General features: G+C 37.8%; 1 pseudogene; it reads left to right on the top strand.

Annotated features, from left to right (window-relative positions):
* The window catches only part of LOC101967010 (succinate--CoA ligase [ADP/GDP-forming] subunit alpha, mitochondrial pseudogene), a 75,693-nt pseudogene extending 52,430 nt beyond the window's left edge, over nucleotides 1-23,263 (top strand).
* Nucleotides 23,264-26,563: the final 3,300 nt, after the last annotated feature.

Here is a 26,563-nt window from a genome sequence, read left to right as displayed (position 1 = left end):
AGAGAACAAGGCAGAACATTGAACTTGCCTGTCCATGTTCACTATACATGGGAATATTTCAAACAGACACACACACACACACACACATATATTCAGGGTGTGTGTGTGTGTGTGCACGTGTGCGCACACGCTGCACATGCATGTGTGTGTAGACTGGAGAATTCTGAAGTCTCTGCAGCTTGCAGATACATTATATAATCCCTTAATAAACAGTGAAATCTCATTATACCAACATGCAATGGGGTCTACATGTCTGTCCACTGAAGAAACACATGTCAGTTCAAACCCAATGTGAAAACTACTTTTCTTACCAAAAGCCTAAGGAAACCATAACCTCCACTCCATATTAGCACAGAGGTAAGAGACAATGACTCATGAAAATGGGAAAAATGCAAAACTGAGAAAATAAAAAAGTCATATCCTTTTATCTTTTTCAATACTGGGAATCAAATCCAGAGGTGCTCTGCCGCCGAGCTATATCCCCAACCCTTATTATTTTTTGAGAGGGGGCTCACTAAGTTGTCCAAGGGATCTCAAACTTGCAATCCACCTGCCTCAGCCTCATAAATCACTAAGACTACAGGTGTGTTAAAAAAAAGCCATATTAATATAAAACTGGATACACTTTGTAGCATTTTAGAAGTAACCCATGGGAGTATTATAGATGATGAAGACTTAAGAGACCAAATCTGAACTTTGAATAACTGCTAATACAGAAAATGAAGATTCCCTGCAATTAGTAAAAAGGGTTCCAATAACAAGAGGGTGCTGATTCCAGCACAAACAATGAGACAAGGTCAAAAAAGAGGTGTAGAGAACCTGAACAACTACCCACAACAGAAACTGGAACGAGAACACAGCAGAAACAGTTTCCATGGTGATTACAGACATGAAATTATAAGGCATCAAAGCCTAGTCAGGAGGGGCCAGAAACTAATAGGTGTGTTCCCCAGGAATACCATTTGATATTTTTGTTTATTATAATTATACTTAAATCGTATCATAAAATCTATGCATCTATTCCATGTTCTGGGTTCAGTCATTCACAATTGATACCTTTGTTGTTTTAAACTTGACTTAAGGAATGCATCTAGCTCTGCATGATCCTGTGTGCTCGCTGGTCAATAGGGTTACACTAACAGAGGCTTCACTCTGTGCCTGGAGGGGTCCCTGAGGGCAGGTGGACTTAGCTGACCCATCAACCTTCCTTGAGTGATACTCTACCTAGCCTTATTTCTGGGTACTACAAACTAAGTGTCATTCATTTGGCTATGTTTTCATTTAAAACTACTACATTGCTACCGTTTCAATTTTCCTCTATATCCCTTCAAAGGGATAACTAAAAATTGTTGTTTATTATCTTAGTTTTAAATCCCCAAATCCCCAAATCACAAAGCCCTCTGCAATATCACACATGGAGTCAGAATAGGGACCAATTTTTAGAGTTTATAAAAGCTCTATGCTTTGTTAAGATTTTAACATAAATAATTAAATATTAGTGAAAACAATTATTTTTCAATCTATCAAATCATAAATGTACTACATTCATAGACCACAGTCCATTACACGGATCCCCAGGAGTTCTGAGCATGCACTGAAATAAAATGGGCATTTGTCCATTTTCTTCTCACATTCGTGACTTGAGATTAATTGTAAAAACAATCTGGGCTTCACATGAACTGGCTTCAAATGAGAGGTCAGCAATGAAACAAGCATTTTTAACTAGAAGTCTGCCTTCAATGAACAAGAATAAAAATACTCAATTTTCTAATCCTTTGGAACATTTTTTTAAGATCTAACAGTTTAGTAAAGGCATTTGGCCTGCTTTCCTAGAAGGAAGGCTGGTGTTTAGAAATGAAACCAGAGTGGAACTGGGTAATATTTGGGTGAGTGGTAAATTCATGACACTATTCTAGACTGAAACTCACACTTGCCCCAAATATTCCCACATCTTTACAGTCCCCAGGAAGACAGCCCTTTTAGGAGGGATAAAGTGGAGGAGAAAAAAATGAGGCATCTTTACACTCAACCCAGTAGATTTGTGAGTTTTTTGAATGGCTAGTATGTGCATGGCACTGGGCTACGAGGAAATGGGGCTGGGAAAAAATAACATGGTGCTTTCCCACCTGGAGTTAATGCCTCATTAGAGAGACAGCAAGAAACCAAGTATTTAATTTGCCCTGATACCTGATAGAAAAGAAGTATTTGAGAAGGTAGAGTCGGCCTGCACAAGAGGTTCAATTAAGGAGATGAGACAAATAAAGGAAAACAATATTCATTTCCTTCAATAACAACAGCAAAAATGCTGTTTGGAGTGATCAATCTGTAAAAAAACATTTTTTTCACATGCATTAGCCCATTTAGTTTTCATAATTTTTAATCATTTCAATTATTCAGACTAGAAAGTAGAAAACTGTTGCTTAGAGAATCAGGGGACTAAGTCCCACCCGCCCTGAGCATTTCATACATCTCAGCGCATTGAGAAGGGTGTGCTGGGCTGCCTAGATAGATGTCATGTGTAAAAAAGAAGCTAGACCCAGGAGACTTCTCCATGACCAGGACAAGACTCTCCTTAAGTAACCTGAGAAGTGTGAGATTAGGCTTCCCTCTGGGAAATGTCCCACCCCACAGTTCTAGAAACCCAAGCAAAGTAGAAGCATGTCTAAAGAATGTACTTTATCAAAAAGGTAACATTATTTAAAAATCCGATCTTATTTCACAATAAAAAATAAAAATTTGCAACAAAACAAAGCAGGTAACAAATCTTTTATTAAATATTTCTTCAAGGAAAATCAACCAAATTAACGGGACTAAGACAGCTTCTTAGATCTACCATCACATTTGAAATGTGCATTTTTCTTTCTCCAACCACCTCTTCCAAAATTACAGCATTAAATGAGACTGGTAAGTAACTGAATAACCTTTGGGTTTTTCTTTCCTTCTCATTAAACTGTCATGCTGCACACATCTCAGTAATGTTATCTGTATTCTCTTTATCGAATGCAGCTCTATAAAATCGAAATACAATGTAAAAAATGACCTGAAGCGAGAATCTGTGGTTTGGCTATAAAAGAGATGGCTGTGCTTGGCATGCTGTTCCACCCCCAGCCGTGTGGTTCCCACTCCAGAGAGCTTTGCAGGACTGCAATGCAGCCGGGGGGTGCAAGTAAAAGGAAGGGGGTGGGACAAAGAGAGGTTGCAATTTCCTCGTGTGCATTGAGCCTGAGCATTTTCTATTTCAACTGAATATGAAAAATCATGGCCTCGTTTTAAAGACTTAAGAAAAAGAAAACAGTTGAAAACCAAATGCTTGCTCTCTGCTGCGGCAGTTCTCCTGGCAGGCTGTAATTTGTTGGGGGTAGATAACAGAAATGCAGTTATGTTTGTATAATCCATGGGCTGTTTATCAGCTATGTAAAGCCTAGAGATATAGGTGTCAGCAAATCTTTCTGTCTGGAAAAGAAATGTTTCAAACCTGGAAAAAAGACAAAGAGAAATCCTCACCATTTATACATAAAATTCAGTTTCATTTCATTTCTTTGTAGGTAATTCTGCAGCAGAAAGAGGTGGTTAATACAGGGAAAGAATCTATGAGGCAGTAGGCACGTTTCATATCATATGTGGAACTTGAATACGCCTTTTTCAGGAGGACAATATTTCCATTCACGTCCTGACATATCTTTAGCCCATAATTTGAAGACAAACACCACAAATGACAACTCTGAGCACATCTCTCCTTTTATATAAGGGTAGCAACAACCAGAAGCCTTTGAGGGGAAAAAAGGTATTTGCAATCAGGGCAGGTAGTGATTTGATGCATTCATTTTTTTCTTGTTATTCTTGGCTTTTCTGGAAGAATCAAGTCCTCAGTAAAATATCACCCTTATCTGATGGTATTAAACAAGCATTTACTAGTTTTGTAGTGAGAAATAATGTACAGAGATACAAATGTGATAGGCTCCTTAAGAACCATGTAAAGCAAACTGAAAATTGCTTCTTTATTCACAGATTTCAGTATTTACTTCTGAGTTTCCATTTTCTACCTTGCATGTTTTACTCTGAGATATAATCTTGCTCCATCTTTTCAATGTCATTATGTCAGTCTCCGACTGAATCAACAATAATGAATATAGAGCTTATTTAGTAATAAACAGAGAGTGCATGCACAGACTACAAAAACACCATATAAATATATCTCAAAATACAGTAGCATTTAAATTTCCATTTCAGCATATCTTGCAACCAAACTGCATAACACTAAAGAGACTGAAGTGAAATGACATTTCAGACCAGGGTTTCCCTGCGTGACTTCCATCCAAATCAGCTTCTGCACCATTTAAATGAGAAGAGGAAAGCACATAAATCATAATCTTTTTCTCCTGTTTAAACATGCCTTACTTCTATTTCCCTTTCTGAAACCTCAAGTGAGCATCAAAAGTGAATTCTGTCACCAGCAGTCAGCCACACAAATGGCAAAACATTCTAGCTTTTTGTCTTATTACTCTTTGGGGAAATACTTGCTCCCTGGACTCATACTGACCAATTTTATCAGGCTTCTAAAAATATTGAGGTGCTTCTTCACAGGATCCTTGTCAAGATTTGATGAAGCAATTTCCATAAAGAACATTGTATCACACCTGGCATGTAGTGAGCACGATTAACACAACAGCAGTGGTGGGTGGGATGAGAGCTGGTGATGGAGAGGAAGCAAGTGGACATATTTGAGTGAATCTCATTTAGGGCCTGTTAGGGCAAGCTATAACCACTTGCCTATCAATGCCAGGAACAGATTTTTGATACCTACATTAAGGGCATGGCTGGGAAGAATACATACTATGCCACGGAATAGGGCATGATCCAAGGATAGACTGGTAATGGAATGACAGGAATGAGTCTAGGGGACCCATGTGGGCTGCACAGACCAACTTCAGTCCAGCCAGGGCAGAAGCTACACTGTCACTGAGTAGTTCTAGGAACCCAAGGAATTCCAGATATGGGAAAAAGCTGCAGTGGATTGCTACTTCAACTGCTGCTTCTTTGCTATCTGCTGGAGGAAATCAGGGTCCAGGCAAAGAACAGTCCTATTGCACTCCTAAGTCTACATCAGTGAACCAATGACACAGAGCCCATCAATCTCTTATTTATTCCTACTGTTCACCAAAAGTGTTGCACAACATAATTTGTGAACATTACCTAGTAAGTCTATTCCTTGATTACAGAGTTGGAGCAAGGGTCCATTTTAGCTCCTATCATGTTGACCATACCCCTGTGGAATATTTCATTTCTAAGTCTGATTCTCCCTTATTAGATTTGTTTTCTTTTAAATTGTCACTGATTGGTGGCAATCACCTATTATTTTACGCTGACTTTTTTTGAACCCAGATTCTCATTCAACAAGAATCAAATCTAACGTTTACTAACCATATATTATGTGCCATGCCTATATAAGATTATGGGGACCAGAAGAGAGATAGCTAATCCCCATCATCAAGGAGCAACAGCCTAGTGAGGAAGACAGATATAACTTTATTAATCACAATATGGTATAAAAATCCAGGAATGTGGCTCAGTGGTACAGCACTTGCCTAGCATGCACAAGGCTTTGGTTTAATTGCCCAGTACTGCAAAAAAATATATATAGACAGATATGCACATATAATTATATATAACTATATATGAATATAGTTAAACATATATACATAAAGTTAGATTTATTTATCTTAATTCATATATATAATTCTATATGTTATATATAACTAGTTATATATGATAACTATGTATATAATTGTATGTTTGCATGTATATATACAAAGTGCTAAAATGATGGCATGAACAAGTTGTGGAAATACAGAGCTGGATATAATTAATTTCTGCCATCTTCTGTCTGAGATGGTACATAAAACCTCCACAGAGTGTATCTGCGAAACATAATAAAAATTAGATAGCCTTTCGATTAACTACTTCCTTCTGGTATTTTGTTCTTACCCTTTAACCTCATTGCAATTGCCTCCCAGTTCTTTCACTCTTTTATTAATGGAAATGTTTCTCCTTATTATTCAGAAATGTTGTTATAGTCATTTCCACTCTGGAAGATTCCTGAGAACCTCTTTAGCTGATAAAATAATTAACCTTTTAGACTAAGGCAGCCACTTACTGCTAGGCACAACTCTCAGGGATTCTGACAATGTAAAAAAGATAGAGCATCTGGTTTGCATGAATATGTAGTCCATAAAGCCTAGCAAATAACTCTTCATAAGAGTTTATTATAGTTAAGGGATTAAAGATTATAACCTGCATAATCATGCTTCTATAACAGCCAAATCTCTCTCTCTCTTTTTTTTTTTTTTTTTGAGATCCCAAAGAATAGAATTATCACTCAAAACAGCATTGAAGCCCAAGGTCAACACTACAGGAACAGAAGCAGCAGCCATCTGCTCATAGTGATTAAGGATTGCAGAAGATTCTGGGCTATCTGCCCAAGAACTCTCCTTCAACAACCAGGAGACGTGGGTTTTAGTAGAAATGGGAAGACAATGCCCTCCTTACATACACCAACTGAGAAAGAAATGAATTAAACTTAAAACCTCAAGAAGTGGGAGACTTGTGGGATAAGCAACTTGGTGATTCATACCCTTGAATTCTTTAGATTGATGTCCTTCTTTCATCCTGTAAACTCTCTGGAATCTGAAGAATAGAATCCAATGACTATCGAAGCCTTCAAGGCTCTTTGTAAACCACCATCAATCTACATTTGCCAGTTTGTACCCTGCCTTCCCCATAATAAACCTCCACTCCAACCAGACTGGCATAATCATTGTCTTCAGGTGATGTTCTCACCTTTGCCTCCCATGGAGAAGGGATCTTAATCTGAAGATAGCATGTTTTAACCAAAAATCTGGTTTAAAAAAATCTTGATCACTAAAAAGATAAGGGCATGATAACAATAATAGCTGACATTTAGTGATCACTCATGGTATACCAGGCACTTTCTAAATGCTGTACATGTTTTACAGTAGCTTTCTGTATATTCCTGGGTTCCATGCTCTAAGAGTCAACCAACTACAGATTGAAAATATTGGGGGGAAAAATTGCATCTGAACTGAACATATGCAGATTTTTTTGTCATTATTCCCTAAATAATATAGCATAGCAACTATTAGCATAGCATTGGCATTGTATGAAGTATTATAAATAACTTAGAGATGATGTACTCATTTTGTATAAAGGACATCTGCAAATTTTGGTACCTACTGGAGTTTCTGGAACCAATCCCCCATGGATACCAAAGGATGACTATAATGCAATTTATCCTCACAGATGGCCTCTAAGGTAGATAATTTTATTATGCCTATATTAAAGCCAAGAAAATGAGGTCTAATTTGAGTAACTTGCTCAAATTCACACAATGCCTATGTGGCAGAACCAAAATTTGACCTCATGCTAACTATTATATGCTATATATTATATACATGCTATATATATATTATATATATATATAATATATATATATATATATATACACACACACACACACACACACACACACATATATATATATATATATATATATATATATATATATATAATCTTAATGGTTTAGGTTTTCCTGGATAAAATATTTGATTAAAAATCAAGAAAAGGGATATGCTTATTACTTTCAATAATTTTTTAATTATTTGTTTTATGCAACTGAAAATCAAAAAATAAAAACTTTCCTACCAAATATATTTTTTTAAAGAGCAAAAAAAGTAAGCAATGCTTTGTCTTAAATTACAATAAAGTTCAAAGACTCAGATCAAAATTTTCTCCAAAAGTCTGGAAGAAACACATTCTGAGAGATTTACTGTGGATTTACCTCATTTGATAAATGTCTTAATCCAGAGGAAATTTATTATTTTAGAAGATTTTTCACTAGAAGAAAAGACTTAATCCTACTATACTATGTGTTGCCTCTAATGATTCTAAACATGAGTCATAATGATTGACTTACTAAGTGAATATTTCACATACTTGTTCCTAAGTTACACAATGAGCTAATATACACATGTTAGAATGATCTTTATGACCAGTGTTTATTAAGACATAAAAAGCCTTTTACTATAGTATTAAGTTAAAAACAATGCAAGATTGTATATGTGGTAAAAATATATATTGGGGAATATATTTTCAAAAGAAATAGGCTACAAGAAAATGTTACAATCATTTTAATAAAACAGTGGTCTTTGTAGGATGTCATTTTTGGTTCTTCATTTTTCTTTGTGTTCTTGTGTATTTCTAATTTTGTAGAATAGAAATATTATAATTGCAATTAAAGAAAGTAAAAAATTGTTAATGTTAGAAAGTATATGTGAACAAGAAAGTCATTAGCAAGCAATTCAAGTTTTGTTTCTATGCGCAACTCTTTGAAGAAACATTTTACCATCTAGTTAAGAAAATTCTCTTTGAACCACACACCAGATGTAAGTTTACCTTTATGAGACTTTTCAGAATTTTATAGACAGCCACTAATCCAGAATAATAAAGAAAATCAGACATTCTTTCTCAGGGGGGAGGGGCGCTTTTTTTCCTTTAATTTAGAAGAAATAAAATGGGCTTTGGACTTCATTTGAATCCTGGCTCAAATACTTCAGCAAATTAGTTAATCTCTCTGAGCCTTAGTTTTCCCACACGTAAAAAGAAGTTGCTGTCAGAATTAAATTCAATAATATAAGTCAAGTGGCTAGCTCAGGAGACGGCAGCCCCAGTCGACATCTGACCGCAACTGCAAGGCTAGTTTCCTGTCCCTTGTCGGCCCTTAAGCCTGGTACAGCATCCATAATTAGCAAGAAAACACAAGTGAATTTCAAATAGGAACCATGTTTTGGATTCACCTCAAGAACTAGTGGCTCCAAATTGAGGGATAGAGAAAATCATATGCTATTTTCCAGTCAGCATTATCTTTATTGTTCTCATCATATAAAATGATTCTAGTTCTTAATGAGCATATAACTTTCTGAAGGAGAATGAAAAATTATATTACTTGATTTAAAACGCATTTCTCATACAATAGCTCATTAAATTTACTCACCTTGCTTATTTTCTGTCTTTCTGTCTGATTCTTCTTCTCTATGCCTGACTTTCCTTCTTTCTATATTGCTTTCTCTCAGTATTGTGGACATATGGACAGCGCAATAGTTACTTGTTAAACACCCAAGATGCTGAGCATTTCCTTATAACTGGGTAATATATTAGGTACAACTTGATCCATAATGTTAAAATGTTACTACGTTAAGAAATATATCAAAGAAAACTTTCTTCTATTTGGCATAAGGGATTGATTATCAGAATGGACTATGAGTGTCTTGAGATGTCTGTAACAGGTAGTTTTTTACTTGCAAACATTTACAATCTCGGCTTCATCTCCTGACATTCAAATTTTCCTTAGCAGCATTTGGATACTTCATAACTTAGTTGTTTTAACCAGGTATTGCAGATCATACAGTCCTTGTCTAGTATGGGTGTCAGAACAGTAGAATTAATCAAGCATCACTGAGACTTTATCATAAGAATGAGCTTTATGAGCATCCACTATTCTTATATTGTGAACTTGGCAACTCCTCTCTTCACCTTACTATCTCCCACTTCTTTTCCAGGCTTTAGAGTAAATAACCCCTCTTCTGGGAGGCTTTTCTGAACACTTTCCACTGCTACTGTTTCTGCAGCTCACTGTCTTGGATGAAGTTGGGTCTCTCTATATTCTCTCTACACTACATTTTCACTTTATATCATTATCACAATAGTGTCTCCACTTAGGGTCTGTCTATCTGAATAAGCTGCACCTCCCTTGAGATACCCACCTTGTTTCATCTTTATACCTCAGATCCTCCCATGGTATCTGACCAAGGAAGCTGTTGTTTAATAAATAATTATTGGATAAATTAATTAATGAAACTTTCACTTGGTGCTAGTCAAGACATTAGGGTCTACGCTTTCAGCTCTAGGTAAAAGAGCCTGAATCTCAATGCTCCATTTAAAATCAAACTGTATTCATTGTATGTTTCAGTAAACATGCAATAAATGTCAAAGGACACTTTTCAGTTTCTGGTAAATATCGACACTAAAGTAAGCAAAGTTTGGCTGCTGTTCACACAGACATGTGTGTTACCCAAGAATACTTAGAACTGCAAAATTGGCAGCAGACAGATGCTTTTCATATCCAGAGATTTGTAAGCTACTACTTTGCACATTTTTTTTACAGAGTTTACTGTGAGAATTGATGGATGTTCAAGCATAATAGACCCTATTTCTGATAGTTATCAGAAAACTCATATCCAATGAAGATAGAGCACATTGTAAGACATGGGCAAAATTAAAATCAGAAAAATTTTTCAGTGTGCTTAAAAAGAATATAAAACAGAAATTCCTCTAGTGAATCTATGTCAGATCCTCAAAGTAGCCCTAAATCCCATAACAATAAACAAGCCCAGATAGCCACAAGATCAAGTTTTATGGAGCACAGTGAGTTTTGTGAGTTGATAGAATGCCCACTGTGGGGTGGCCTCTAGTTTTATACATTAATAATGGGGTAATTCAGGTTACTCTACTTACTTCTAAAGTCAAGACAAACAGCTTCATTCTGGGACAGGAACCAGGCATGGAGTCCAGTGGGCAGCTTCAAATCTTACCATGTGATAAAAAAGAAATGACAAGAACCCAAAAGTGGAAAGAAAACCTTCAAACTCTCCCTAGTGCAGACACCCAGCAATTAATAAAAAGCAACACCAAAGATTTTGAGATGATACTACAGGCTTTTTCCTAACTTAGTTCAACAAATAATTATAGACTTTATGTCAGGGCACTGAACATTGTTCTAGTGAATAAGACAGGCACGTCTTTGCTGAGTTTGCAAAGCATCTTCTGAAATACAAAATAGCAGCATTAGTTTCTCAGGAGTAGTTGTAAATGTTCTTTACCCTTTTATCATTAGTGAAATGCTATAAATGACATGTCATGTGTACCAGTCACTCAGTAAGCCCTCCTAAGATTTGAATTAGACTCCATAGTCACAAATTACTATAACACAAGTGGCAGGTTTGACCCAAATGATAAAGATTAGGGAATTCAGAAGGGACGATGCTCAGGTTGTTGCAGTGCAAGGTTCTTGTATCACAGGTTGGACTTAAGCAGAGCATAAAATAATACAGACTTAAAAAAAAAAAAAACAGGGAATGCAGATGTTTTTTAATGAGCTGTCAGTAAGTGGGTTGGACTGAAGCAGAGAAGACCAGCAAGGATGCAAGGACAGATGGAATTAGAAAGGTAGGCCAGCTCCTCAAAGGCCCAGTGCTATGTATCAAGTGGAAAAGAAAGTTGGAGAAATCCTTGCATTAAAAAGAGTAATCTGGGGCTGGGGTTGTGGCTCAATGGCAGAGTACTTGCCTTGCATGTGTGAGGCACTGGGTTCAATCCTCAGCACCACATAAATAAAAAAATAAATAAATAAAGATATACTTTTTAAAAAAAAAGTAATCTGGTAGTGAATGGCTCCTAAAATCTGGTTTGAGAATGAGGCCAGCCAGCTTAATCAGAATCACCTGGAGCATTGTGAATCCTGCACTTCCCAGGTCCCTGTTTTCTAGAAATTTCAATTCTACAAGCCTAAGAGAGTATTTATGTATATATCATGTATGTAATACACATATATATTTATAAAATATATTTTAACTGGTACTTAGAGTGATCTCCTCCATGATTCTGAGGCATGGCCAGATTTGGGAAGCAAGGATAAAGAAAATGAAGTGAAGCCTCTGAATTATTGGTTTGGGGAAAGTGATGAGGGCCAGGCCCAGGGAGTTTGGATTGGCCTGACCTGAAAGGTAGACAGGTCACTCAGTTAAGTCAAAACTATAAGGTCTAATTGACATCTGGAAATGTTTGTGGGAACTTTTGACCCCTAAAAGTATATTGCTCTTATGCCATATGAACTAGTTGACCCCTGAAAGTACATTATTCTTACATTGCTGCACTCCATGTTTAGAATAAAAAGGGTATTGTGCCTGGACTCTAAATGCATCTCAAAAATACATCTGCACATCTTGGCTCCATCTGTTCTCTGCTACACCCATCCCATAAAGAGAAGGCAAGTTCCTCGAAGGCAGAGAACTTGTTCCCTGCTGCATTCCAGCCCCTATAATGATGTTAGCACTAGCTAAGCAAGTTTTGTTTTTTAAGAATGAATAAAAACAGCCTTTTGGATCCCTGAAAAAAAAGACATCCGTGGAGCTTTTCAAGTCTTGTCTAAAACATCCTGCCAGGTGAAAACTGGGAAGATTCAGCTGTGCCCACCAAGGAATCCAATTGTTTTTATATACTGTAAAAGTTTCCAAGGTAAGAGGAGATCTGGAAGAAACTTCTTTAAAGCAAATGATGAGACAAGGAACAGAGGCCAGCAAGGGTAGCAAAATCCTTAGAGCAATCTAATTTCAGCCTGATGCTCAAGCATTTGCCATCTGCCAACATCATGTCTTGGGGCTACAGGGGGTGACCTAATGTCTACAAGAGCATTTCCAGATCATTTCCAAAATTCCTTCTCTTTCCACTTAAGAGTTCTAGAAATCTGTAGAGACCATCTCTAAATGCCCAAAGTTTAGTATTTAGGAGTTGGTAGAACTTAAATCTTTATTTTTCTGAAAGTGGACAAGACTTCAAAGGCTATATAATCAAGTATTACTTCTTAAGTTTGGGTTTTAAAAATCACCTTTTAACTTGGCATAATCAGTTGACCATTAAGTAATCTGACTAGTTTCTTCATTAATACCCTTTAAGTACATCAATCTGACTTTAAAAGAGGAAAACTGAGGCCCAGAGATGTAATGCCCTGGGGTCACCTGGTTTGTTTTAGGGCATCACTGAAATTAAGCTCTTTACATTGAAGAGTAAACTCTACTATACGAGGCTGCCTCTCAAAACAAACAAAAAGAAAAAAATCTCAAGATTTAATGTATGTTAAGCCTCATACTTTTTATCACATAGGAATTTTTCCTTCTATCACCAAGAAGAGACAGTACAATGAGAAACTAGGTTTAGATTTTTGTAGGCAAAAGTCTTAATTTTAAATAATTCCATTTTACCATAAGAGAAATTAAATTGATTGATACAAGAATAAAGCATAAAACACAAAAATAAATTAGATTTCGTTTTTCCAGTACAAGTTTCTAATAGAGAGTCCCTAGGAAGCAGGGAAACCATCTCCCCCTGCAGGTAGAAGTATTTTTATTACTGGAATTTTTTAGAATCACTGGAGCATGATGACAATAAAAAAGCAGAACAACCTGTTTTACTCTTGCCTTTAAATTCTCTCGGTGATGCACTCCTGACCTGAGGACAGCAGCTATGCCACTGCTCTTGGTAGGGTACTTCAGAGGGCCACGATGGGAGAAGTGCTTAGATACACTACAATGACACAAATTAGTGCCACAAATACGTCAGTAGGGATGGAATGATATTTGAGAAACAGGAAATATTTAAGATCTTAGGGTACAAAATGGGTAGCAATTAACTAAGAGCAGTTCAGAATATGTCTTGGTGACGTGATCAGGTGAGAGAGCTCTAATATGGCACATGAAAATCCCAGAGACCAAGTGAAAAACCATTCTGGAAGCTACTCTTCAACCTCCTGAAACCAAAGGAATTGTCCTTCAGTTTCTCCATTAGGATCAGACCCTGGTTTGCTTGCAGCATCCATTAATTGATGATTAAATTATTAATCAATAGATTAGCATAAAAATTAGGCAGTGCATGTAAATATTACAAAATAATCAATGAAACTGAAAAATGACTCAAAAATGTGGCATAGAGGAAGTTCCCCTAGGCGCCTCACCCAGCCTCTTCCACTCCTAACTGTGCCATTCAGAATACAAATCTGTATCATCCATTCTTTCCAAGATCCATCCTATGTGTAGAGAAAACATTTAAGACTCCAGAGTTGGGGGGCATCCTTTGACCTGGATTAATAGATGAGTTTCTTTTCTTATTCCAAGCTCAGCTTCTAACCCTCATCTGAGGAAAACAATGATCTTCACAAACAGGGAATTGGTTTGGAGCAATATATTCCTCCATATTATAGTCAAGGATTCCACTGTTATATCCAGGATATTTGGGGCAATGCTAAGTACTGTACTTCCCTCTCTCAGAGAGTCACCATGTGCGTCAGTCACATCATAGGCTTTAAGAAATTATATGTTAAAAAAAAACATGTTTAACTTTGCTTTACCAGGTGTTTTTATAAAATCAATAGAGTACAAAACTCTTTTGCCTATTAGTATCAATATATCTGGGAACTAGCACTCTATATTTATAACAAAGTGGGTCAAGGAATTTACCTATTCTAAGTATCTTCTGAAAGAAAACAATCCTATGCAGTAGCAAGTACTTGTATATGGTTATATGAATAAAAAAATTATTTCAATTATAGAAGTCTAAAACAAAAACTAAGCTAAATGATGGTCAAACTTGGAAGTAGAAAGCCTTTGTTGCATTATGTGATCATGTATATGCTAAATTTAATAGAACCATGTTATAACATTTGCTTGATTCAACTTGTATGTACTTCAACTTGTATGTACTTTATGAAAAAGCCTTTGAGCATTCAGTTGCTCACCTCAAAATTTTCCCCCTAAGAATCCTCTTTCTTTTTCTGGTTATGAACTATTAAAAGATTAAAAGTGGGTTTTACTTTAATTCTCAATTTAAGTCAATGACAGTTTTCCATTGGTTGGATTTGGAGTACCTCCACTTTGCAAATAAAGATACACATTGTTTCAAATGTATGCGAACATTTAATAATGTTTTAAAGTTTTAAAAATTCATGGACATCAATTTAATTAGTATGCAGCTTAACACATTTCTAACCACCTGTTATTCTGACACTACATTTAGTAGATGTTATATCCAAGGCCAATTAGGCCCCTTCATATGAGAAGGGCGTGGGAAGTGATAGATTACTGTTGCCATGTAAAAGGAAAACAACCTATTCATTACTAGCAATTTACAGCCTATTTTTTCTGGCACTTATAATTTTTTTGTCAAATTCATTCTTTTGCACTTTATAACAGCCTTCTTTAGTGGACTTTCTCTCGTTGGGGGCTGTTAGTTACAGGATGACCTAAAATCAGATGTCATTAGCTGATAAGGAATTCATCTCCTTTCAGGACTTAGAAAAATTACCAGATAATGATTTGAGACAGAGAGTTTTTAAATATCCTAACCATATATCTCAATTCCATATTAACTTAAGTGATTAATTTTCTGTGATGGTATAGCATCCTGAGCTATCAAACATAATGTTCACAGAGTACATAAATCATGGTTTACAGTATTCTCATAAGTATGATGGATAGTGAACATTTTAAGAATCAATAAACTGGCAAAAATGTATCTAGGATTAGAAATATGGGAGATGACACATGACTCACTCGTTCTTATATGTTATTTAAATTTCAGTAGTCTTTTAATTATAAATACCATTCTGGGCTTCTATTTAAGGTTTTTTAATCCACTTGTTTTTTTATCATTATGGAGTCATAGAAAATAGATTCAAACAGGGAAGCTATTTCTGCACTTTAATGTGATGTCAACTTGCAAATAACAGGTGTAGTATGATTTATCCAGAGAAAACAATATTTTAGGTAGAACAGTATAAAATGATACATAGCGCTTCCTGGGAGAAAACCAAGATTGAAAGATTAAAGGTAAAGTCTGGTAACACGGAATGGATCAAGATTTTGCTAAGCAGAACAGAGGTGTTCTAACAATGAAAGGTTTCCTCTCAAACTTCTCAATTGTAATGATACTTTCTGTTTTTTACTCTTCAGCCTAATTCACACATTCTACTGTTACCTTATGAATAACTCATTGATTCTTTTGGATTGATTTTTATGACTTTTTGATTTGGTTTCACCTCTTTTTTTTCTTATATACTTTAGTCCCACTTTTATTCTTCCTGTTGCGACCTAGGAATTACACATTTCAATTTCAGAAGGACTTCAGACTCTCCGCTTACCCCTCTTTCCACGATGAGTAAATTGCTTGCATTGTGCAATGGCTGCTCCTTCCCTGTAGCACATTTTGCAAAGGCAGAATTTTGAGCGGCAGTCCTTTAATCTGACGTGTGCTGGAATGGAGCTTCTAAAAATGCAGTGTTGGGAAAGAGGATCTCAAGGTAAGTACAGGATCATATTGTTTGCTTTCCCACACCCCCAGACAGCACTGGGGAAATGCAGAATTATCTGAGGATGAGCACTGAGACAAAAGGTGAGAAATAGCCTGGCTCATATTCATAACATGTGTAGCTCCTGAGTCCCCAAGCACCAGGCTGATCTGGCCAGCAGGCAAGGTGGGAAACAACAGTGCTGTATGTCCACAGATAGCTCGCATCTTGATTCTTTATCTGGTATCCAAGAACTGACCCTGAGACAGGGTGCTTCATCTTAGGAAACAGGCTCTGGGAAATTTAACAGAATTTGAAATATTACTTTCCTGAGTTTAGCATTTAATTGGTTTCCTTTCAGAGTTTTAACCAAAAGATGCTTCAGTTTATTCAGCAGCAGAGAGCACAGTGCTTGAGAAAGAATCCTATGATATCCTGAATGTAGGATTCATTTATAAAAACATCCTTTTGGGGTACAAGATTAGTATTAGATAAGGCAGTGAAAAAACACTGTTTTATAACACTAGCTTTTCATTTCTTTATTCAATAGTCACATATTCTGAGTTTATCACATCATAGGCAATTGCTTTACACTGAACACAGAAGAAAAGCTTAAGTCACCATCCCTCCTCTCAAGGAACCCAGAATCTGGGAGGAAAGTAGCCCCCCCAAAAAAAATACTTTGGAATATAAGTAATAAGTGCAGAGACTCAAAAAAAAAAAAAAGGAACTGTCAATGTTCAAGGTCCAACTATTCTGCCAGAAAACGTGAATTTCAACTGAGTGCTAATGAATGAGTAAAAGTTTTCCAGGAGAAAAGGAAACTTGTTTCAAGAAAGAAAAAAAAAAAGTGCAGGTGCACAAACCTGCAAGAACCTAGAAGTCCTAGGAGTGGTTGAAGAAAAGGTCCCTAAAACCATCATGGGGAATGTTTGAGGATTAAAATACAGCAAGAAGTAAAAGGGAAGGGCAGGAAGAGGGCAGATGAAATGCTCCCTACGTTAAACATAGTTTGACCATTGCTAGCTCTTTGGTGGAAGTTCTCCCCTACTCCTCCTGGTGGTGATGCAAAGACGCCCTACTTCCAGCCTCAGTGGTGGACAAGGAAGCCAGGCCTCTACTGTCAGAGTGCTCCAGACACCTGAACCATGTGATAGGCTCAAGGGCAGATGAATGGCCCACCCTGGGACAATCAGAATCCCCCTAAGGGTTATCAACAGGCCCAGTTTCATGCACATGACCTATTGATTTCAACGTTCCTGTCCTTAGAATGGTCCTGGGCTTGGTTTAAAACTCTGCTGCTGCCATTTTTTTTTTAATGTTTAATAACTTCATCTTTGAAGTAGTGTTTTGTAAGCAAAGTCCAATCAGACAAAGAGGCAAGCACATGGGCAGAGGGAAGGCCCACTCCACTACAATTCAGCATTTGTGATGCACCTTGCATACAGCATCCCGAGAGACCAACTTTTTTTTTAATTTGTTATATATGACAGCAGAATGCACTACAAGTCTACAATACAATGCACTACAAAAATTGTGCACATATAGAGCACAATTTTTCAAGTCACTGGTTGTACACAAAGTATTTTCACACCATTCATGTCTTCATACACGTACTTAGGGTAATGATTTCCATCACATTCCACCATCTTTTCTACACCCATGCCCCCTCTCTACCCCTCTCTCCCCTTTGCCCTATCTAGAATTCATCTAATCCTCCCATGCCCCACCAACCACATTATGAATCAGCATCCTTAAATTAGAGAAAACATTTGGCATTTGGTTTTGGGAGATTGGCTAACTTAGCATTATCTTCTCCAACTCCATCCATTTACCTGCAAATGCCATAATTTTATTCTCTTTTAATGCTGAACAATATTCCATTGTGTATATGTAGCACACTTCCTTTATCCATTCATCTACTGAAGGGCATCTAGGTTGATTCCACAGTTTAGCTATTGTGAATTGTGCTGCTATAAACATTGATGTGGCTGTGTCCCTGTAGTATGCTGTTTTTAAGTCCTTTGGGAGTGGGATAGCTGGGTCAAATGGTGGTTCCATTCCCAGTTTTCCAAGGAATCTCCATACTGCTTTCCATATTGAGATCCACTTTTTGTGGCAGTTCCTCAAGGCTCAGAGTAAGTAGAAATTAAGTGTTTTCCATCAAAAACTGAATAAATGGGGGGAGGCAGAGATGACAGTCCCAAGAGGTCAGGTTTTCCATTTAAACCAGAACTTGATTCTAACACAGAATGAAGGCAATAATGTTTTTAAAAAATAAGACCAAATAACTTTATCATATTCTTTCTTATTCATGTTACTTCCTTATATTAAACAAACTTGTCAAAAATGGTGACATGGAAGAAAAGGGAAAGATAGGGCAACCCAGTTGCTTTTCCAGTCAGTTCTTCCTCACTCACCAGCAAGCTAAAGAGCGTTAGTAGAATTGAGTGAACTAAGAAGTGAAGTGGAGCCAGGGGTCATGATGCACACCTGTACTTCCATGACTCAGAGGCTGAGGTAGGAGGATCACAAAGTGGAGGCCAGCCTCAGCAATGCAGATACTCAGCAACTTAGCAAGACCTTGCCTTAAAATTAAAGAAGTCTGGGAGTGTAGCTCAATGGTACAATGCCTCTGAGTTCAATCCCCAGTACCAAAAGAGGAAAAGAAGTAAAATGTGAACAGTCAACTTGGATTTGTGCACTGTTTCCACTCTTCTAATAAGAATAGAATATGTGTGCATATATAAAGCAAAAATTGTGTGATTTTGGTGAGTCTGTGTATAAATTAAATGTTCTCGTATTCACATGGAAAAACTGGCATTGCACAACATAAAAAGGAAGGGTAAGACTTGGCTATCAGGAAGATTGCTTTATTTCCTGGTAGGACCCTAAGTTAGGAAGACAATATGAGCAGGCTGCATGTGATCATCCTCCCCTGGCCAGGTGGAGGAACTCATTTGTATAGTAAGAGAGTCTGAAGCCAAAGTAAAGAGAAACAGCTGAGAACAACAGAACACGGAGAACTGCCATCACCGTTTGAGCTCCTGAGTGTGGCCAGACCCAAAATTAACTGTGCACCTGTCCCTCCTTATTACAAAAGCCAACAAATTCTTTTTTCCTTTTCTCCTTCTTTTGGGGAGGAGGAAGGTTGAAATAATTGGAGTAGGATTCCTGTCACTTGTTATCATAGTACTGACTAAGACAACCTTGGATGTTAAGTATATCCTTATTAATCAGGGAGTTCTTAAGAGGCTTCAGAGACCAAGAAGAAAAGTGATCTGGATTTTAGTTAGTTTTTATAATTTTAAACTATCAAATGTTTATTTTATGTTTTAAAAATTTATAAAATATATAAATAATATTTGGGAAGAAAAGAATATCAATAAAATGTGTGTACTTCCCACTCATTTTAAAAATATTTACCAGTTTAAAAAATACACACACACACACACAGACACATACTAGTCCCTTGAATGGCCCCATAAGGCCTTCCCAAATTCCATCCTTGCCTATCCCCACCCACTCACCCCAAGGTAACCACTCTCCCAACTTTTGGGATTGCCCTTTACTGAACTTCCATATAATTTTGTACCTCTTTTCTAATGGACAGTGGAAGTAGACTTGGAGGAGGGCAGTTTTGAAGCTAGGAGGCTTGCTGGGAAAACAGTGTAAGTTCCAGTTTAGATGACCATCATTTGTGTAGCCACCATATCACATTTAGGCAAATAAAATTTTGGCAACAGATCAATCTGTCAAGTGGCCTTTATTTTCCCACAGTCCCAGGAGCTCATGCTTTCCATTCAAACCAGAACTTGTTCCCAACACAGGAAAAAAAAAAAAAGGCAAAAGCAGAAAAAGCATTTTTGCCTTTTTATTTAATCATCATGAGCAACTTTTACTCAATAAGAGCAAGAATAAAAAGCTTCACCACAACATGACCCAGGGACTAACACACAGAAATGAGTTTGGGGCTGGAGTAGGGGCCACAAAAGACAGTGGGTTTGTGAGCTGCCTCAGTATCGACAGCCAAAAGGGATTAGAAAAGAAGAGCCGGAGGAATAAAGGAGAAAGGAGCCAGGAATTCATTCCATGTCTGGTGCTACCTTATCCTCCCCGACATGTAAAACAGCTACATGACCCAGAATGTGTTGCCTCTGACTTCAGATATGACTGTCTTTCTCCATCCATCAAACTAATTTTAAATGAATCATAGGAACAAAAAAAAAAAGGAATATTTGGCCCAGAGCAATTAATCTCTAATTATAAAACTTTGCGCAGTATGGCACTTAGTTGGAGATATGTAGGAGTTCCCAGTGTATAAACGGAACCTTCTGTTCACATCTTCACATTCTTCCTGGCTCATAAAATAAGAACTTCTTCTCTACCACAAACATTGCCTAGACACTGTAAGAATCAGGACCTTATTCACTGGCTCCTCAAAGGAGAAGCAGTTCCATGTTGAGCTGAGGACCTAACGTCCATTGCCCACTTTTCCCTGGTGAGTGCATCAGTGGGTTCATGACTGCTCTACCTGAGTGGCCTCACATGTGGATTCTCTGAGCCCAGTAGCTTGGGCCAAGTCTTCAGGAAGATGGCTAGGGAAATATCACTCTGAAGCGCAATCCATTTCTCATGAAAGGTTCCACCAGTTAAACACATGGAGGAGAATAGGAAGTCCATTTTAATGGAACATCAAAGCACATTCTCTAGTTTTATCCATACTAAGATTTCCTATGTCTATTTCTGTATTCTATTCTGCGTGTCTGTTTCTTATATCCATTTCTCCGTTGATTCAGAACTCAGAGGGCAACTGGAATGAACAAATTAGCCCCTTCAAGTCCCAAGAGCCAACATCCCCCAAATTATATCATTTAATTACCATTTGTGAGATTGTCTTATAAGTCATAGAAAGATTTCCCACCTTGAAGAAAATTAAGTGATCTAGTTATATATGTAACATAATTCTGAGAAGTAAAAAAGAGAGATGTAAACTTTTACTATGAAAATCAATCTCCTCCCTAAATTCATAAAGTTCTTCATAAAACTATATTTTTCACCCTCCTGTTTTTCTATAAGGCTTAGCCTTTTCAAATACACTCAGGATTTGTAATGCTCTCCAGACTTCATGTAACAATCTCCAAATACTTAAATCAGCAAAACAAATTTACCCTTGAGCAACCCAGGAGCTGCCAGCATCAATTAAAAATAAGTGATGTAAAACAAATTGATGGAGGATAATTTCAATGCAACATCATTTCAGCTCATATAATGCCTTCCATCTCTAAAAATAAGCAGACCTGAATAACGACAAAAAAATTTCCCTAAGAAACAAACAAACATTTGTTCCATTCAATAAAAACAAATTGCTTTTATGTTATCTGAAAGGGTTCAGTCAAACACAAATATTGGCATTGAAACACAACATTTGAATATTTGGGCAGAAGTGCTTTTAAACCATTCCTTTACATGATTTAATGAAAATGGTACTCCCATTGAAAAAATAATGGAACAGAAACTTTGCAACATACAATCAAATGAAAGTCAAGCTTTATTATGCTACTAATGGCTCTTATGGGACTTATTCCTTAATGCCCTTGAAATTAAATATTTGAAAAAGACTGGTTTTAAAATAATGTAAGATGACTCTAAGAGCTACAAAATATAATTTTCTACTTTTAAAACCATCATTTCCAAATAAATGAGGAAAAGCTCTTTCTAAATAAGTCATCAGAAATCCTTAAGTACTCATTACTCTTCAGGGCCAGTTCTCCCCACCTTCCCACTCCTAAGTTTAAATTTTCTTCTCATTAGTTCCCATTATGGTTGTTCTAAATCTCCCTATTGCTCAGATCCCAGTGCCACTTTTCTACCTACTTCCATTGTGATAACCTTTGTTTATTGAATCTAACGGGCTCTGATCTTTTCTCCTCTCCTCCCCAAAAAATCTGTCTTTATGCATTTTCTTTTACTTCACCACGTTGTGTCCTTTCTGTCCCAGATTAACTTTAAGAAGTTTTTCTTTTATTCCTCTTCCCGCTGCCTGTCACTCCTCTCCTGCAAAGGTTGATCAAGGCTTCTCTTTTGTCTTTCCCTGACAAATCACCAGACATTTGGATCAATTAAAGTCCCGAATTTGTGTCTCTTCAGAAGCCAAGGAGACCATGTGAATGAGGGAAGTGGGCTGGGTTTACAGGGTAACTACTGGGGTTGGAGCTATGCTGTGAACGGAGAGAAAGCACATTATTCCTGGAGAAAATAACATAGTGTTGCCAAGAGGGAATGAAAGGTGGGGCGTGGAGACATATTCCTATAATCCCAGAGGCTTGGGAGGCTGAGGAATGAGGATTCTGAGTTCAAAGCCAGCCTCAGCAACTTAGCAAGGCCCTAAGCAACTCAACAATACCCTTTCACTAAATAAAAAATAAAAATAAAAAGGGATAAGTACCCTGAGTTCAATCCCTGGTACCAAAAGAAAAGATGGAATGAAGTTCCTGTGTCACCAGATCTCCTAGTTTTTCAAGAGAAATCAAATCTTATGTTTTAAATGAACCTCCCAAATTTAAAATGTTTAAAATAAATTTTTTAAAATATTTGAACAATATTTGGGACAATAATGTGTATGTCAATCAAAGCACATCTGGAAAGACTAGGGCATGTATTGCATCTGTCTGTTCCTGCTACCTCCATGTGTTCAGTGCCCTATTCCTTACTTGTTTTGCACCCACAAAGCTTTTGATAATTTCCTGTCAGACCACTATACTGAAACCCAATGCCACACCCTCTGACTTCTTAATCTTTACCAACCCTAACTTGCCACAGCAATTGACATCAGTGTCTGACACTAATGGCCTACTCACTCTCCGAGCAGTCCCCTCTCTTGGTTTCCATGACACGATATTGACATGGTCCCCCAACTGCCAAGCACAGAGCCAGCACAACAATTCTCAAGAAGAAGCGGTTGTGGAGCAGCAGAGCCACCTACTGGGCCGCTGGAGCACAAGCTGCAAGCGCTTTCAACAAAGCACAGGCCAGGGCCCTGAGGATCCCACCATGCCACTGTGGGCTGAAGTGTGAAGGGGCACAGTGGGGCCAGCATTGAGTAGAGCCAGGGAACACCAATCTGTGTTCTAGCAGCAGCCCAGGGAGGATTCCCACTGCAGAAACCATCTCTACACAGCAACACGTCTCTGAACCCAAGCATCTGCCATTCCATGACCTCAATCTCCCGCTTCTCCAAGAGTACCAAAAACACAAGTGGAGCAGACCTATATGGGATTGCGGGCCTAACTGATAGGTTAAGACTTTTCCAAACACTAATTAGCAGAAATTTGGATCAATAGCATTGGTACTTTTCCAAACCCTGATTAGCATAAGTTTGGACCAGTAGCATTAGTACTCTTCCAAAACTTAATTATCATAAGTTTGGACCAATAGTGTTGACCCAAGTGTTATATAAACCCCTAGACAAGCACACTCAAGCTGCAACCCCTGTTGGGTCCCCTCTCACCCTGCAGGAGCTCTGTTTCTAATCACACTTGGACAAATTACACTCACTCATCCAGTCTGTGGATTTCATTATTCAAATTCACCAGACAAGAACCCAGAAAGAAAAAATTTGGTAGTGAGCTTATGGAGTCTGCTACAACACTGGAGGGCATAGCCCACCATTAAGAGCCTCAACACATTTCTTGGCTGCAGAACACAGACCCCACAGGCCAGCAGAAATGGAGAAACTCTGGTTTCAGTATTTTCCTTGTTCCCTTCTTTCCTCTCTCACTTCTTTCTCAGCTATTCTTCCTCTTTATCTATACACCCATTCCCTTTTGTACTACCTTGGTGACACAGCCTTTCACGTGTAGGAAGTTCACATGGAGAGGACACCTGGACAAAAAACTCCACATAGGCAGCTTTCCCAAGGACATTGTTTAAGATGAGCATCAACTGAACTCTGCATGCAAAAAGGGAAAATTGGCAGGGTTTCTGATCTTTGGATGCATTTTATAAAACAGTAGAAGAGAAGTGGAGGTACTTAATTGGTCTGGGTTAGAGTCTGACCTTGGGATTTTTCAAAAACCTCCCAGGTAATTCTAATGTGTACCCAAGTTAAGCACCACCACTGTACATGGTAATAAGTAAGTGGATGACTACTCAAGATTGGTGAGTTCTACCTAATGCAAACTGATACTTTAAGATTCTTCCAGACAAGTGCAACTCCACTTATTTATTGTAGAGTTTCTGAGTTTTACAAAGAGCCCTATATTAATGTATTAGGTAGGAGCATGGGGAAGGGATAGAAAAGGCAGAAAAGTAACCACTCCCAGACTTTCAGACCACCTAACACTCTGACTGAAGCCCATACTATGAGGGGAGACCCGGCCATGTTGTGTTTAAAGGGAGGAACCTAGAGAACCACAAGGGGAACTCAAGACCCTGAAAGAAAAGGTCTCAATCTTGGCCATGCACAGTAGCCTGAGGAACAGACCTAAAGTTAACTTTTTGCTAGTTAACATCATTAGCATTGTGGCTTGCTCCCCCTCCATGCATTTTGGGTAGTCAGAGAGAAAAATTTATTCATGCACAGTAGAAAAAAAATAATATCAGATTTAACCGTCACTTGAGGTGTCAATCAACCCCAACTCCACCCAAGGAGGAAGGGGGAGAACTAGCATAGCCCAATAAAAGTGAGCTCCACTGTGTAGAGAGGGCCTTGAGCTACTTTGCAGCTTCACCCACTCTGCTCTCCCAGGGTGTACTTTTGCTCTCAATAAAACTTTGCTTTGCTTGCAAACCACTCATGTCTCAATTATTTGTTCAAAACACTAAGAACCTGAACCTAGAACCCCTGCCTAGGTGCCTAATAAATGCACACAGGAAGAAAAGGCATGGCTAAGCCAACATAGGTTGTTGTACGTCCTCTCTCTGAGTGTATTTTGTATAATCTGAACAAACTCTCTGTAAAAGGAAAGTGTTTCTTCCTTTGCAAAACATGTAGAACCTTCTGTTACACCAAAGTTTTTATTTTGGCTTCCAAATGGAAAACTTCCAAATCTGTTTTCTGTTTCTCCAACTCTGCATACTTTCCTTCTGCATTTCCAGATACCTGTTGGACACTGCTGCTTCTCTTCTCCCTACTTCTCAAATCTTTTCTTCTTCAGTTTCCATTATGGTGTTCCCATTCTCCCACATATTGGAGTATGAAATCTTGACACAGTCCTAATAGCCCTTCTAACTTCTCCTTTATAGCTAATGCTGATTCTTACTCAGATTTTTTCCCATCTAATTATATCTCATTCCAACTACCACCTTCCAACAACTGCAGACAAAGTAACTTGGCCTCAGTAATCTCCTGCTTCCAGCCTCTTCCTCAATCAGTTTATTGTGCTTTATGTTGCATTTCTTCCCTACAAACCTTTCTTGTAACCCTACAGGAATAACTGAGCAACCTCTATCACAGACCTGTTGAGCTATATCCCTATATCACTCAGTCGCTTGAGTGAGGACTCAGGGATATGCTGAGCTTCTCCAAAACAGTTTCTTGCACATGGTGATCCAGAATCTACTGCATAGGTAGGCAGGCAGGGAGGCACTAGGAGGCTATAAAATCCCTACAGAATACAAAAGTGAGAGTTCAGCTCACGTCCTCATCCACAAATGTAGATTAAGCAGCAGCCATGGTCACCATGAAACTTTAAGAGACCCGTGTCTCTCCATTGGGAACAGCAGGTCTCCGGTTTTAGTTACTTCCAAATAGATGTTTCTGGATCTTTTGCCATTGAAGAATTGTTTATTCTCTTATCAAGTCTGTTGGTACCTTTGTATATTCCACATTAGCTTCCTAATGTGACAGCCCCACAGATCTCCAACACCCAATAACTAAGATCCATGCTTCTGGGCTGGTCTTCCAGGCCCTTCCCAGTCTGCTGCACCAGTCCTTCTGGCCTCATCCCCCGACATCTGTGTTCCTACCCCCGGCTCTGGTCCCAACAGGCTGTTTGCAGATGGAAAAGGAATCATTTATTTTTCATTTATTAAATTACAAAGATCCAACATTTCTAAAACTGAAACTCCAACATGATATGCAGTATTTGGGTTATAATAAAAGTAATTCTTGCTGAATCTAATAAGACTGCCCACTTGTTACTTTAACATTATGACTGTAATTTTATGTCATCTGATAGCACTTAAGAAAGTACTTTGTTCATATTGTCTCTTTAATCCACACAATAATCCTATAGATATTTGCAGATGGAGAAATCAATTCCCAGGAATATTATTTTGATTTTCCCAAGGTCACACAGTTTATAAGGGGATTTTCAATCCCAGATCTGATTTTTAAATCCTATCAATACTTTACTACCCAGTCTTGCTTCATGT

This window comes from Ictidomys tridecemlineatus, chromosome 8 (genome assembly GCF_052094955.1).
Source record: "Ictidomys tridecemlineatus isolate mIctTri1 chromosome 8, mIctTri1.hap1, whole genome shotgun sequence".
In the NCBI taxonomy this organism is placed as follows: Eukaryota; Metazoa; Chordata; class Mammalia; order Rodentia; family Sciuridae; genus Ictidomys; species Ictidomys tridecemlineatus.
Note: the sequence above shows the minus strand (reverse complement) of the source record. Positions and strands in the feature narration are given on the sequence as shown.